General features: G+C 47.7%; 1 long non-coding RNA gene across 4 annotated transcripts; it reads right to left on the bottom strand.

Annotated features, from left to right (window-relative positions):
* Window positions 1-1,176: 1,176 nt before the first annotated feature.
* LOC143844183 (uncharacterized) lies at window positions 1,177-16,369 on the bottom strand. 4 transcript variants are annotated; one of them, XR_013233837.1, is made up of 3 exons: window positions 16,205-16,369; window positions 8,421-8,574; window positions 1,177-1,813 (listed from the first exon to the last, which is right to left on the bottom strand). It is a non-coding gene; the product is annotated as an uncharacterized LOC143844183 (long non-coding RNA). The 4 variants fall into 4 exon arrangements; XR_013233835.1 differs by having other exon boundaries at window positions 1,177-1,821; window positions 8,448-8,574; XR_013233836.1 differs by having other exon boundaries at window positions 8,448-8,574.
* Between the last annotated feature and the right edge of the window lie 229 nt (window positions 16,370-16,598).

The following is a 16,598-nucleotide window of genomic DNA, read 5'->3' as shown; positions in this document are numbered from 1 at the left end:
ATATGACATCAGAGAATAAGAACCGCCCTGAGCTGCATGGAAGGATGGTATAAAAATCTAATAAATAAATGGGATGAAATTAATGCACAAGGAATTCTGTTTAAACATCTGGAAGAAGTTCCTGACAGTCAGAGCGGTTTCTCAGGGGAACAGGCTTCCTCGGGAGGTGGTGGGTTCTCCATCTTTGGACATTTTTTAACAGAGGCTGGATAGCCATCTGATGGAGAGGCTGATTCTGTGAAGGTTCAAGGGGGTGGCAAGTTAGAGTGGATGAGCGATAGGGTTGTGAGTGTCCTGTATAGTGCAGGGGGTTGGACTAGATGACCCAGGAGGTACCTTCCAACTCTATGATTCTATGAAATGTATTGGAGGAGGAGGAGGAGGAAGGAGGAGGAAGAGGAGAAGGAGGAGCATGTGGCAATTGTAGTCCACGGACATTTGGAGAGCCACAATTTGGTCACCCCTGCACTATGGGGACCACTGAATAAAATATTGTATAACAGCCAGAAAAAAAATGGCTTTCTTGAATATATACCAAATCCGAATATTTATAGTTTTGGGGCTCAACATACCTGAACCTGAAAAATACCCAGGTTATTTTTTCCACAATCTTAAGTAGTAAACAAGAAACAAGCCGAACCAGCGGCAGTTGGTGAAGATGAAGATAGGTTGAGGGACTTGGGAATGTTCAGCCTGGAGAAAAGGAGGTTGAGAGGGGACATGATAGCCCTCTTTAAGTATTTGAAAGGTTGTCACTTGGAGGAGGGCAGGATGCTGTTTCTGCTGGCTGCAGAGGAGAGGACACACAGTAATGGGTTTAAACTTCAAGTACAACCATATAGGCTAGATATCAGGAAAAAGTTTTTCACAGTCAGAGTAGTTCAGCAGTGGAATAGGCTGCCTAAGGAGGTGGTGAGCTCCCCCTCACTGGCAGTCTTCAAGCAAAGGCTGGATACAAACTTTTCTTGGATGCTTTAGGATGGTTAGGGCTGGTCCTGCATTGAGCAGGGGGTTGGACTAGATGGCCTGTGTGGCCCCTTCCAACTCTATGATTCTGTGATTCTGTGATTCTATGATTCAGTTCCAGCATCCTATTTTGGGAGCCTGAGTGTTGCAAAGGGGCCTATCAACACTTTAACAACTGAACTGATAACAAACCAACCCTTATTGCATTCCTCTGGAAACTATTTATTGCCCTTGTACAGAAAAAAAAAATCCAGCACCCTCAGCTTGCCTTCTTCATTGCCCATGGGTGGCAAAGCGATATTTCCCAGGTGCCCTTGGCTCGCCTCTCAATTTCGGGGCTTGTTTTCACGTGGCCAAAGTTCCTGCCGTGCTTTGGGCTACTGAGCAATGTCAGACTTGGATTCTGGGAGAGCATCTTCCGTTTGATCATTTCCCTGGCAGAACACTCCAGCTCCTTTGGCGTCTACTTTCTGTGATCCTTGGGCCGTTGAACTTTAAAGACCTTCCAAGGATCGTTGGAGCCAGACTTTGAAGAAAATTGAATTCTTTCCCCCCCCAAAAAAAACCAACAAACAACCAGATTGGCTTTCCTGGTGTTTTGAAGCTGAGTGATGGGTGGTTGTCCTCCTACCAGAGCGAACGCTTTGTGCATTCTGAGAACAGTCTGGGAACACCCTAATAAAGAAGTCTTCAAGATGGCCTTCAAGAAGTGCTTCTTCCCTGAAGGGCTGGCCAGCAGCACAAAGGAGGCCCTGACATCTCATTGCCCGAAAGAAATGAGGAGCAAAGGAAAACACCTGAGGCCTTTGGTCTTCAAAGCACCAACTTCAGAGCGCCTGGAAGAAGCCTATTCCGCTGGAGACAAAAGGCAGCAGAAGAGAGGCTGACGTTTCAAGGTCTAAGCACGCTTGCTGCTCGAAACCAAAAAGAGAAGCTACAATGATCTGCCCTCCCCCCCCCTAAATTAACGACAATACAAACCCCTTCTCCAGATAACCAAAGATGGAACGGCACAATAACACAGACAATGATGGGCCACCATCAATGGGCTACCAAGGTCACAATTGTCCACTCTGGTTTGAATGCATGAGCACTCATGAAGCTGCTTTATACTGAATTAAGGTCCATCAAGGTCATTATTGTTTACTCAGACCGGCAGTGAGTCTCCAGGGTCTCAGGCAGATGTCTTTCACATGTCCTACTACCTGGTGCTTTCAACTGGAGATGCTCGGGTTTGAACCTGGGACCTTCTGCGTGTCAAGCAGATGCTCTGCCGCTGAGCCAGGGCTTAAGGTAGGGATTCCCAACCGGAGTTCTGGGAAACTCTAGGGTTCCATGAGAGCTCCCCAGGGGCTCCATGGCCTTTCCCAGAAGTTTCCCTGCCGGCCCACATTCTCGGCGGCTTTGCCTTCAGAAAAGGAAGCATTAAGCTCAGATGTGCTGTAAAAAATTTTGGGGTCCATCCATATCCCCCTGCAGTGAATGAGCAACGGTTTCGACAGCAGCCGACGGAACGTTCCCATTTTGATTAGTTCTGGGCTGCTTTTATAAGCTGAGCGATGGGCAAACTGGGGCCTATTAGGACAAAGGCCAAGGGGATGTCATAAATATGAAAGGCAACTCCCCCCCCACCGCTTCTCATTCCTGTTTGCAAAATGTCTGCAAATCAACAGCTCTGCTTGCCCGTATTTTTGTTTTCAGGGAAAGGGAGGTGAGACTTATGGACTCCTACCTTGCAGCTTGTGGAACATTGGCTGTTTGTTGCAAATGCATGACTCTTTTTTTCCACACTGGCCACCTTTTCAGACAGTGAGGCATGCTCTTTTCTGGAGCATAACTTTGCATTTCAGTTGAAGGCTCCATGCCCACCCCTTGTTCTTTGGGTCAGGAGAGATGAATGCGCGGGAGTCTGGCAGCAAGCCAAATGCATGCACACTTCCCCTTGAACACAGCTGCATGTGACCTCTGATTCCACAGGCATTTGGCAACGCTATATCAGCTTTGGAAGCATTGCCAGGACTGGCGTAACACATGCTGGGAGTTTTTGAGGTGGGTTCCTTGGGAGGGTGAAGTCAGAGGAGTTTGTGACGCCACTTCTGGGAGATGCTCTAGGAATTGTCCCTAATCTCTGTGATAAAGACCATAGAGACTTGGGGGAATTTCTAGAGCAGGGGTAGTCAAACTGCGGCCCTCCAGATATCCATGGACTACAATTCCCAGGAGCCCCTGCCAGCCCCTGGACATCTGGAGGGCCCCAGTTTGACTACCCCTGTTCTAGGGGATCACTAAGAAATTCAGTTTCTGTCCATTCCCCCACCGCACCCCACCCATCCGTTTCAAAAGGGATTGAGAGATGGGGATTTACCCACAAGCAGGCAAAAGTTAGTCTGGGATGGGATCCTCAACTTTTTAGATGCCGGTGGGCCTCTTTGGAATTGTGACATAGAGCAGAGGCTCAGCCACAAAACATGTGCTAGAGAAGGTGGAACCAACCACAAAATTTCAGGGAGGGCGTTTGAGTCCATTGGCTCCTTTAAGACCAACAAGGTTTTGTTCAAGGTTTAAACTTTCTGTTAAGTCTGCGGGTTCAGTGAACACAGACTCCCATTCTGCAGAACAGCCCTTTTTATTTAGCAACCCCGGCAACAAACTCCAAATACTGAACAGAGAAAAACAGGCAAACTCATGCACTTTTATACCTTTCAGGCAGCCAGCTGCTGCCTCTGATTGGCCCTAAGCAGAGCAATCCGATTGACTCTATGCAGAGCAATCTGGTTGGACCTTAGCAGGTTCCTTTGCTTGGTTAGTTCCTTGGCTGGCAGAAGCCCTCATTTGTATCAGTGGCCAAATGTCCACAGACATAACAGCATCCATCAGATACATGCATATATATGAAAGCTCACACCTTGAATAAAACTCTGCTGGACTTAAAAGTGTCCTGGGACTCAAACTTTGTTCCATTCTTCAAAAATTCAGGGAGAGGCTTGCTTTAATGCCTTTTAAAATAAACATTATTTAAAAAATATTTTCTTATCTATAGACAGTTTGCCTTCAGCGATATAGGGAAGACCCTTTAATTATGGTGACGGTGCCTACGAACACTCCTTTAAAAAAATCTGCACAGCCAATCAGATACCAAGTGGCCAATCAGAAGCCCTGCTTGACAAAAGCTTCTCCAGGTCCCACCCACTTCCATGGTGCCCATGGGCGGGGCATTGGGGACCTGCACTGTATCCATTCATTTGGCATCTAGGACTTGAACCTGGAGCTCCAGGTTTTGAGGCTTCCCCATAAGTCACCCAGGAGTATGTTTGCCTCCAAGTAAGTTAATTTCAAGGATACAGACGTAAAGATCCTGATGTGTTTCCTGGCACTTATTCCTCTCTCAAAGAAAACTGCTGGAGCCTTGAATATGCCTCAAAAGAAATGCATTGCGTTGGTTTCCTTGACTCCTGATGCTCTTCACGTCATTTGTCTGGCTGACTCACTGGCTCCTGACGCCTGTCCTGAATATTCCTGGGATCACAATGACTTCTCGAACAATCTGCCAATTACAGACCCTGATCTTCTTCATGCCCTGCAAAATTGGCCATTAGAGAAGGGGGGGGGGGGAAAAAGAATCACAGGTCCTACTCATGCCCCAGATGGAAACATCTAGGGAGGACAATAAGGCAACTTGACAAGTGATCTCATGTGTTGAGCAGAAAACGGAAGCATCGACCGGAAAAGCAAATGCATTTTGACAGGAGGAAAGTGACCAGAGAAGAGATGCTGTTTAGGGGAGTTCTGGGGACGACATGCTGCTTCTAGGGCTTCCTGTCCCCCACTGCTTGGTATCACCCCTTCCTTTGTGTTTCCATTCGCATCATGCGAAAAATATTGTTGTCGTCATGAATGCTACATTTCCCTCCCTCCTCTTTCACCCTTTTTGAGGGGGCGTGGCAGTTCCCACTGGTGTCCCACTGACTTTTGTGTGCTTTCTACACAGGGACACTTTTCTGAGGTTCGCTCATTGCTGACAACAGAGCTTCCTCTTGGCAGGTCTCCCCACACCTCCCGGTTCTCAAGGTGAGCATCCCCCCCAAACCCGTAAGGGAGGTGCATTGTTGAGGGTCGCTTCAAAAGCATGTCAAACTTTGAGTCAGGTGGCACCTTCATGAACAACTACATTTTATTCAGGGTGTAAGTCAGCCTTTTTCAATCTTTTGACTGTGGAGGAATCCCCAAAGTATTTTTCAGACTTCAAAGTCTCCCAGAAGTGGTGGCATGCCCCTTTAAAGATGTGGCCATGAAAGTAAGATGCGGGAGACAAGATCACAACAAGCTCATGGATCTGAAGAGCCTGGAGCCCTATAAAGGCTGCCTAGAAGGGGGAAGCTGGAGTCCTAAGAGACTTGGATCAATGAAGAAGTGCAGTAGGAGGCACGTCATGGTCCTTCTGGCCACCCTTCTTTATCAGGCAGCCTATAAATGAGTCACTGGCATCCACTCTTGGCGATCTCAGTTTTGCATTCATCACTATTCCTTGTCTTGAAAGAGCAAGAAGTTCTGGGAGAAGATGTATGAAATCTGGGAATCCGTACGTGTGTGTTAAAATGCTGGCAGGTTGCTCTTGGCTCATAGTCTTGCACAGAGGCCAAGCAGTTCCTCTGGACAGCCACCAACAGGGCACAGAGGCAGAAGCTTTCATTAGAACATCAGAAGAGCCCTGCTGGATCAGACCAATGGTTCATCTAGTCCAGCATCCTGTCTCACACAGTGGTCAACCAGTTCCTCTGGAGGGCCAACTACAGGGCAGAGAGGCCGAGGCCTTCCTAAGAACATCAGAAGAGCCCTGCTGGATCAGACCGGTGGTCCATCTAGTCCAGCATCCTGTCTCACACAGTGGCTAACCAGTTCCTCTGGAGGGCCAACTACAGGGCACAGAGGCCAAGGCCTTCCCTGATGGAGTACAGCTCTCTACGGCTGACTCCGCCAGGAACCTAGGCGTGATTCTGGATACTTCCCTTACAATGGAAGCCCAGATCACAAAGGTAGCGCGGCTGGCATTTTACCATCTCTGCCAAGCCAAACTACTAGCGCCCTACCTGGCCCCGGAACACCTAGCCACAGTGATCCATGCGACGGTCACCTCTAGACTGGACTTCTGTAACTCGCTCTACGCAGGCCTGCCCTTAGCCTTGACCCGGAAACTACAGCTGGTCGAAAACGCAGTGGCCAGGATCCTCACAGCAACACCGTGGAGGTCCCACATCCGGCCCATTCTCCACCAACTGCAGTGGTTGCCAGTTGAATTCCGGATCAGACTAAAGGTTCTGGTAATTACCTTCAAGGCCATTCGCGGTCAGGGCCCAGTGTACCTGAGGGACCGCCTCCCTGCCTATGCCCCTAAAAGAGCTCTGCGCTCCACCGCCACCAACCGGCTAATGGTCCCTGGCCCTAAAGAAGTCCGCCTGGTCTCGACCAGGGCCAGAACATTCTCTGTCCTGGCCCCCACCTGGTGGAACGAGCTCCCGGAGGAGATCAGGGCCCTGACGGAGCTTAAACAGTTCCGCAGGGCCTGCAAAAAGGAGCTCCTCCGCCAGGCATTTGGTTGAGACCAGGCACAACCAACAGCGAATGAAGGGCCCCCACTCCCCCCCTCTCCCCCCTCCCTCCCAGAACTCCACCAGAGCGCTCTGGACCTGTTGTGGTACTGCACCGTTCCATCGTTATATTATTTTATTATATTGTTATACTGTTACATTATTCTGTTATATGGTTACAACCACTGTTATTAATTACTGTATGTTTTAATGAAGACTGTTTCATGTATCGTTGACTAGTTTTAATGTAAACCGCCCTGAGCCTTCGGGGAGGGCGGTATATAAATCTAAATAAATAAATAAATAAATAAATAAATAAATAAATAAATAAATCAGAAGGGCTCTGCTGGATCAGACCAATCATCTATCTAGTCCATCCTCATGTCTCACACAGGGGCCAACAAGTTCCTTTGGAGAACCACCAACAGGGCATAGAGGCCGAGTCCTTCATAAGAACCTAAGAAGAGCTCTGCTGGATCAGACCAATAGTCCAATTAGCCCAACATCTTGTCTCACACAAGGGTCAACCAGTTCCTCTGGAGGGCCAACAACAGGGTACAGAGGCTGAGACTTTCCCCTGATGTTGCCTCTTGGCTCTAGGATTCAAACGTTTAGTGCCTCTGAATGTGGAGGTTCCTCTCAGTCACCATGACTAACAGGCACTGATAGACTTATCCTCCATCAATCTAATTCCCTTTTGAAACTGTTTTCCCCCGAAGAACACAAGAAGAGTCCTGCTGGATCAGACCAGTGGTCCATCCCATCCCGGCTCCCACCTCACACAGTGGCCAACCAGTTCCTCTGGGGGACCAGCAGCAGGGCAGAGAGGCCAAGGCCATCCTTGAGGTTACCTTCTGGCTCTAGGTTTCAGAGGCTTAGTGGCTCTGAATGTGGTGGTTTGCCTCAAGTCATCCTGACTAGTAGCTACCGATCACCCTATCCTCCTTGGATCCCTCTAATTTCCTTTTAAAGCTCCTTATGAACTGAGCTACCATCGGATGGTTATGTGGCTGCACAGTAGCTGCAGTGGTGATGTTTTGGCTTTTTGTGTGTGCGTGGTTGTGAATAGAACGGGGAAGAGGACGGCATTGTCCATGAGACTGTGTGAAAATGCCGATGCACAAAATGACAATGTAGACTTATAAAATGAATACCTTGTGGGAAGGCTTAAAAAAAAAAAACAGCCCTAACCTCAGTTTTATAATTACTAGCTGCTTGATCAGTTCACTCTTTATATGAATCTTAGAATCATAGTTGGAAGGGGCCATACAGGCCATCGAGTCCAACCCTCTCTGTTCAATGCAAGATCAGCCCTAAACATCTTAAAGCAACAGAGGGACTGGCAGCAGAGTGGATTGCAGCGGTATAGGGTCCATTTTGTAAGGGGGAAACTGGAATTCCCGTCAGGCTGTGTTAGAACACGAATGTCTGAAACACAACTGTGGTGCTACACTGTTTGAGTACATGGAACACCACCCAACTAATAGATTTGAACTGCTTGTGAACTCCCAGATTTATGAAGAAGAGTTGAAGAGCTGTCTTCTTTCCTTCCTTTCTATCTTTCTCCCTCTCTCCCCCTTCCTTCCTTCCTTCCTTCCTTCCTTCCTTCCTTCCTTCCTTCCTTCCTTCCTTCCTTCCTTCCTTCCTCCCTCCCTCCCTCCCTCCCTCCCTCCCTCCCTCCCTCCCTCCCTCCCTTCCTTCCTTCCTTCCTTCCTTCCTTCCTTCCTTCCTTCCTTCCTTCCTTCCTCCCTCCCTCCCTCCCTCCCTCCCTCCCTCCTTTCCTTCCTTCCTTCCTTCCTTCCTTCCTTCCCTCTTCTTAGATCTTTAGCCCCCCCCCCCCCGTCTCGTCCATCCGTCTGTCACACGCACTATAATGTCTGATCTGGGCTTCCTCACCGTCCCTTCAGATCGGTTCCCGTCATTCCAGCATCTTATTTCCATATTGCGTCCATGAAAGGGCAGCAATTACTTCCCCTCTGGAGCCGTCTTCAGAGTCACAGCATTGATTAATCAGCAAAGGTTACTACAAAGGAAAACAGTCAACATTTTCATTGCCTCTTGACACATGGAAAAGAGCTGATCTTTAATATATGGGACCCCCGGGGACAAGCCGGCATTCTTGTCCAGGGCTCTGAGACCCTCAGTCTTCCAGAGCAGTTTGTGCCGGATGACAAATGATGGGGGGGGGGGATTCAGATGGCTCAGTTGTGTTTGATTGGAAAAGGACAGGAGCCATTGCAAAATAAAAACGGACAGGAATCAGTTTATTCCGGTAAACCCTCCCAAGTGTTATCATTTCAAGTACTGGTTGGCTGAAGGACTTTTGGTAAGTGCATATTCCATAAAACCAGGGGTAGTCAAACTACGGCCCTCCAGATGTCCATGGACTACAATTCCCATGAGCCCCTGCCAGCATTTTCTGGCAGGGGCTCATGGGAACTGTAGTCCATGGACATCTGGAGGGCCGCAATTTGACTACCTCCGCCACAAACAATCTCAAACAAAGTTACACCCTTGTAAATTCCTTCAAGATAACCAACTTAGAATAATGTAACTCTGTTCAGGATTATACGGTTTAGTCATTCCACATGCATTTCTAAACATATATTTGTCGACTTTTGGTGGTTTTTCTTTTGGTCGAAAAGCAGAAAATCCCATTTTTATCAGACATTTTGGATAGCTAAGCCCATGGGAATTTTTACAGTTTCCTATGCTATTTTACTTATAAAAATATTTAAATGTAATCACACTCTCTGCTTTCATGCTCTATCACATGACACCCAAAAGTGGCACCCAAATAAGGATTACACAGAGCTGGAAGATACCTCCCTCACAGGGTGTCTGTTGTGGGGAGAGGAAAGGGAAGGCGAATGTAAGCTGCTTTGAGACTCCTTCAGATAGAGAAAAGTGGCATATAAGACTCTTCTTCTTTCTTCTTTCTTCTTTCTTCTTTCTTCTTTCTTCTTTCTTCTTTCTTCTTTCTTCTTTCTTCTTTCTTCTTTCTTCTTTCTTCTTTCTTCTTCTTCCAATCAACAATTGCTTCCATAATGGAATTCCGTGGCATTTTTCATTGCATAACCTAAAGATTTCCCCCCTGGCTGCCGGATAAGATGTTTTCACATCAAAAAATGAGCAGTGATGTTTTCAGTGCTCACATTCGGCTCTGAGCAGGTGGCTTTTCCCAGAAAGAAAAGAGCAGGAGAAGAAAGGGTTAACGTTTCCCTCTTCTTCGATAAAGCAATCCCAGAGGCTGCCTTGGTCAAAGACAAGGGCACTGTTTATACTGCCACGGTGTAGCAGAGGCACCAGCCAATTCAGGAGGGAGAATTCTTTGCATTCTTTCATTATTCTCTTGTATCCGACATATGGAAGGCAGAAACACTCCAAACTCTGCAGCCTCAGAGCTGAAGCACATTAATGTGTCTAATACAATCTAATTAGATCCTGATGCCGATTTTGGGCTGTCTGGTCTCACAGTTTGGGGGCTTGAAATGTTTGGGGTTTTGACCTCCCTCTGCTCCTTCGTATTCTGCTTCCCATGCATGCGATCGAACTCTTGCCTTTCTTGACAGCCCACAGGCAGTAATTCCCCACAGGTATCAGCCATTACACCTACAACCTTTAGAATGCTGACCTGGCACATCCTCCATCACTTCTGGGAATAAAGACACTGAGGCCTCCTCAGGCTGGGAGCAGCATGGAAAGAGAGGCTGATTGAGAAAGGTTTCCATTCAGGCCCTGTCCTGGGTGTAGTCTGCACGGGGTCTTTTACCCACTCCCAGATCAACTATATATTTGAAGTCTACACTGAAATCAATTTCCGTTTTGATTTTGGGTGCTTTAAATTTTCCCTCTGAAACATGCATGATTGATTCGTGGTGACCCTGTCTTTACCCCGCAATATCCTGGAGTGGATATAAGCCTCAATATTTCAAAAACCGCCATGAGTAAATGTGCAGATTTTTGTTTTGTTTTTTTATTAGCTCACTGCTCCATGCCTCACAGCAAAGAAGTCTTCCCTGATTGGCCAGGGTGTCTGTTCATAGACTTCCTGGGTCTTGGTTGCAAGGCTTCCCTTTAAAGCCCTAACTTCCCTCAGCAAAGATTTTCCTCTTGTTGGTTCCCTCTCCTCTGCTGTCTCCCACCAATCCTCTCTCCCTGCCTCCCACTGTTCAAGAAAATAAAGAGACTGCACTTGGCTCCCTTCCCCACTCTGAGCTTTCTCAATCAAGTACAGAACACTTTCTGTTTCTATTTGGGGGTGGGGGGTGGGGGGTGGGTAGAGGAAGACCCGAGTTCAAATCAATCTGAATTCAGCAGGATCCACAATGGAAAAAACACAGTAAGTGCAGAATCAGTCCAGGTTAGCATGGTCAGCCCAGGTTAGTGCTTGGGTGGGAGATTACGAGGGTTGAGAGGCAAAGGCAGGTGATGACCAACCCCTTCTGTTCATCTCTTGCCTTGAGAACTCTACGTCAGGGGTAGTCAACCTGTGGTCCTCCAGATGTTCATGGACTACAATTCCCATGAGCCCCTGCCAGCATTTGCTGGCAGGGGCTCATGGGAATTGTAGTCCATGAACATCTGGAGGACCACAGGTTGACTACCCCTGCTCTACGTGGTCATCGTAAGTCACCTACGCCTTGACAGCTCATGCGGACACACACACACAAATTCTCATTCAGCAAGGACAATCGACAGCTTCAGGTAAGGGAATGTTCTTGCCAGCGGCAGGGAGGGACGAGAAAAAAAAAATCTTTAAATGTTAAAATCATTTCTTTTTTAAAGCCCTCAACATTTTTGCTTGTTCAGCCGCAGCCCTGAAAGGGTAATGGCATTTTTAGTGATCGTAAAACCTCTGATTTCTCTTTTAAAGCCTTTGTCAGGACATTAAAAAGAAAGCGGGAGGAATTCCGTTCCTCGGGACTGAGACAATCTGAGTATGTAAAAGCAGAGAAGGGAAGTGGGCATGGTTGTCCGAGTCGGTGTCCAACTAGACTCCGTCTTTTGGAATAACTTAACAAGCCTTTCCAGCAACAAATCCCTGCCGTCCTCCAAGTGACAACCTTTCAAAATACTTCAAGTCAGCAATCCTGTCCCCCCTCAACCTCCTCGTCTCAAGGCTGAACATTCCCAAGTCCCCCAGCCTTTCCTCCTAGGGCTTGGTCCCCGGGCCGGATATTCCTGCTTTAAGACTGCTAAGTTTACTCAGCTGCATGCACAGGGATGCCAACCTCCAGGTGGGACCTGGAGATCCCCCTGGAATTCCAGCTCATTTTCAGACTAAAGGGATCAGTCCCCCTGGAGAAAAGGGATGCTTTGGAGGGTGGACTCCCCACCCTGAACAAGGTGGGAAGGATGAAATAAGGATACATCGCCATCTTTGTGATACTGTTTTGTTTTGTAAAATGGGTAAATTGGGATTTTATTGTTTTTAGAATTTTATGCTGTGAACCACCGCGAGACCTGTCGGGGAGCAGCGGTATACAAATCTATAAATAAATAAATAAATAAATAAATAAATAAATAAATAAATAAATAAATAAATAAATAAATAAATAAATAAATAAATAAATAAATAAATCGTACCCTACTGAGGTCCCTGTCCTCGCCAGGATCCATCCCCAAATCTCCATTTGTTTCCCACCCTGGATCTGATAACCCTACCCACCCTGATGATGGCCATGGGTGTGGTGGTGGTGGTGGGGCTGGCAACCCTGTGCATGCACTACCCAGTAACATTGGAAATACGGCTGTGAGCAGTGCAGGAAATTGTAAGCATGGCTATGGAGAGCAAGGGGAGGATGTGCATGCAGCAGGGCCATGCGGATGCATGGGTGGGCAGGTGAGAAGGGAGATGTGAGGAGGAGCCCTGGTGGTAGGCAGAAGATGGGAGGGCACTATCAAGAATTCTCTGCAGGGGATCGATTTATTTATTTATAATTTGTTGATCAATATTATTTAATTCATTCATTCATTCATTCGATTTCTACGCTGCCATTCTTACACCAGCTGGCCTGTGGCGGCCCACAGCAGCAAAATAATGCAAAGTTGTAAAACATGACATAAAACCCCGCTCCAATCCATCCTAACCATCCCCACATCATAAATTATGTTTCCTTTTCCCTCCATCGCCTGACGCACCAAACCTGGAACCTCCCCTGGCTCTGAAATACACATCTTGCCCTCTGCATACCCAGTCCCCATCATGTGTCCTGCGGTGTGGGTGTGTTCATGGGATCAAAGCCTCAGAAGCACAGCCCCCAGACGTAGATATTTCTGTGCCTCTCGTTCTGCCTCCTCAAAGGATGGCTGCTGTGTGAAGACGGGGCTGCTCCAGAAAGGTGAGGACAAAAACAGTGTCAACCCCTCGCCCCCACCCCATCACATGAAAATAGGGGAAATCCTCCGGGCATTTTCTCCCCATAAATTCATGGCTGTGCCCAATCGTATGCATGCACGTCCTTAGCGACGTCTTCAGTGCTGCTGAAAAATGCGTCCACAGCAAGGCCAGAGATCTCCCCCATCAGCATTTCTTATTTGATAATGTTTGCAAAGGGATTTGAAATGAAAGACTCGGTGAAGGTTATCCCACCTGCCTCCCGCTGTTCTCAGCCTAGAAAGCATGAGCCTTTGGAATTGCAGTGGCTAAAATCCCATATAGATTTTTGCAGGCTCTAGGAGGGATGATTCCTGCCTCTGATAGAAGTCCTGAATATGTCCCCAAATGCAAGGAATAGAGACCTCTAGGAATAGTTGGGGGAACTGGAGACCTTCTACAGAAGGGAAACTCTCTCTCTTTCTCTCTCTGCCCATTTGCCCGCCTGTCCGTCCGTCCATCCATCCATCTACCTGCCTTCCATCCATCCGTCTGTCTGTCTGTCCCTCCATCCATCCATCCATCTACCTGCCTTCCGTCCATCTATCCGTCCGTCTGTCCCTCCATCCATCCATCCACCTGCCTTCCATCTATCCATCCATCCATCCATCTACCTGCCTGCCTTCCATCTACCTGCCTTCCATCTATCCATCTATCCATCTATCCATCCATCCATCCATCCATCCACCTGCCTTCCATCCATCCATCCATCCATCAACAGAGAGTTGGATGGATGGTTGGCTTGATCTGTTCTCAGGATGAGCAATCATGTCTAGAAATGATAGAGATGGGGATGTGAGAAAGATGGATTTTACTGGCAATCAGGTAGTTCAAGAGATAGTTTTGAGTCCAGCAGAACTTTGGAGAGCAGCAAGAATTTTTTTTGTGGGGGTATAAATTTCCAAGAGCCAAAGCTCCTTTAGTCAGATAAGAATTGGAATGGAGGTCCAGGGGGCAGAGTGGCAAAGAAGGGAGTCAGGATGCAAAGATGCAATGCAAAATTGTACCATATAGGCAGATCCTGCTTTGAGCAGGGGGTTGGACCAGATGACTTGTATGGCCCCTTCCCTGTCTATGCATCTATGAAAATGTAATCAGCTTGATTAGAGAGGAGGGAAAATGCCTGGGGGCAGAAAATTAGCATCTGTGGTGAGGATGTCCCTATTCAGCCCTGGAGGGGTCCATTGTTCTGAATTTGTGAATGAATTCAGCTTTATCAATCTCACATTGTAATCTCCCCCTTAACTTTCCTTGTTTGAAGACTACAACAGTGTCCTGGGCCCATTGGATAATACACTTTCAATGCAGTTTAGATTCTCCAGCTGCAAAAGCACATGGAAAGCGGAAAAGGTCAGTTTCCCCAACCCCTTTCTTTAATGCTGTGATATTTTAAGGTCAGATTTCTGTCCATTTTTAGGTACATCCATATTCCATTTAGGCGTTCCCTTAGTGAATCACACACACACAAAAAGACCTGCACGTGTCTCATGCCCTTGATATCACCTTCACAACAGCTCTGGGGTAATAGCTGAATGGAATTTACTAAATATTTGATTGACATCTGCCCTTCATTCAAGAGGCATTCAGGCTCTGAGTGACCTTGGCAGAGATCATGTATAAACCTTGGGTTGGAACAGGATATACACCCCCTTGGATATCAGCATCAATAAACCATGATGGAAAAGTAACAGGAAGTAGAAGATTTATTTTGCCTGACAAAAGTCTTCCTTCTCTCTTCTGGAGAAGGGGAGGGGGAGAGGGGACAGGAGGATTGCTCTCCTGTTGGCAGCAGAGGACAGGGACCGCAGTCATGGCCTTAAACTACATGTAGAACAGTACCAGTTAGAAGAAGAAGAAGAAGAAGAGTTGGTTCTTATATGCCGCTTTTCCCTACCCGAAGGAGGCTCAAAGCGGCTTACAGTCGCCTTCCCATTCCTCTCCCCACAACAGACACCCTGTGGGGTGGGTGAGGCTGAGAGAGCACTGATATCACTGCCCGGTCAGAACAGTTTTATCAGTGCCGTGGCGAGCCCAAGGTCACCCAGCTGGCAGCATGTGGGAGAGTGCAGAATCGAACCTGGCATGCCAGATTACAAGTCCGCACTCCTAACCACTACACCAAACTGGCTCTCTTTAGTTAGATATGAGGGGGTGGGAGGTGGATTTCACAGAAGAGTTCAGCAGTAGAATGGGCTGCCTAAGGAGGTGGTGAGCTCCCCCTCACTGGCAGTCTTCAAGGAGCGGCTGGACAGATACTTATCAGCTTTAGGCTGATCCTGCATTGAGTGGGGGGCTGGACTAGATGGCCTGGATGGCCCCTTCCAAATCTAGGATCCTCTGAAGTTTAAACATTCAGAGTTCAAATTTACAATAAGGATGCTGGTGAATTTCTTGCTCCTGCCGGGTCAGCTTGAAAAATACCTGCTTCACTTTGGCTTTCCCCATCTGTGAATCAAGCCCCTGATGCAGCCTTTCTCACTTTTTCTTTTTTATAACCACTGAGAAATCCTGGTTGAGAACGCCCGGTATAATGTGATAAATTTCACCCTCCAAAGCAGCCGTATTCTCCAGGGGACTGGATCTCTAAAGAAGAAGAAGAGGGGTTTTTTATACCTCACTCTTCTCTACCCAACAGAGTCCCAAAGCAGGTTATAAACACATTTCCCTTCCTCTCCCCACACAGACACCCTGTGAGGTAGATGGGGCTGAGAGAGCTCCAAGAGAACTTCTATGCAAGAAAAGCTCTAAGAGAACTGTGACTAGCTCAAGCTGGCTGCATGTGGAAGAGTGGGGGATGAAACCCAGCTCTTTAATCACTACATCACAGTCTGGAGATTAGTTACCTACCTGGAAGTTGGCGACCCTGATTGGCTTCCCACCATGCCGCTGTTGGAGACATGGCATCTCTGTATATGACCTGCTTATCACAGCTTGGACAACAAATTCAAATTTATGCTTTTCCATTTGCATGCCCTGAGGGAAGGATTTGCGACTGACAGGAATCACTACCACTAAACATTATGAAGTTGAAGATCCTTGCAGACAACTAACTGGCCCTCCCTGGGGGTGTGCTGCCAACAGGGAGAGAACACTCTCTTAATGGGGCCAATTAGTTTAAATTACATTCTGCCAATGAGGGCCAATTAGTTCAAATTACATTCTGCCAATGAGGGCTAATCATGCAGACAACCAACTACCTGTTTAGCCCTCCCTAGGAGTGTGCTGCCAATAGGAAGAGAGCACTCTGTCAATGAGGGCCAAATGTGGTGCTTACCTGTCCTCTTCCTGCTGCTTGCCCAGTGGAGGAGGTGCTGGCCTCTCTGAAAGGACCTGCTTCTGGTGAGTTGCCAGCCTTTTCCCACCCTCAATCTCCCCCAGGCAAGGGAACAAAGCTAGCCGCTTCCTTTGTTTCTTGTGTTGCTCACAGCCCATGGACATCAGCAGAAGTAGCAGTTCCACACCCCAGGCCTCCCAGCCTCAAGTTAATATAGGCTGTCAGCAGCCTCAGTCCTCATTCTGCGTTGACTCACAGTTTTCTGCAGTCAGCTACTGTCTTGCTAACATGGTGTGGTGCCTTTTAGACTTGCGCTCTCCTCCAGCACATAGCTGTGATTGCTTAATTGGCTCAAGTGAGCCAGGTAGGCTGATGAGGCAGGGAGCTGCAGCTG

Source organism: Paroedura picta, chromosome 9 (assembly GCF_049243985.1).
Source record: "Paroedura picta isolate Pp20150507F chromosome 9, Ppicta_v3.0, whole genome shotgun sequence".
Lineage (NCBI taxonomy): Eukaryota > Metazoa > Chordata > Lepidosauria > Squamata > Gekkonidae > Paroedura > Paroedura picta.
The sequence above is the reverse complement of the archived record's forward strand: the minus strand, read 5'-3'. Positions and strand labels throughout refer to the sequence as shown.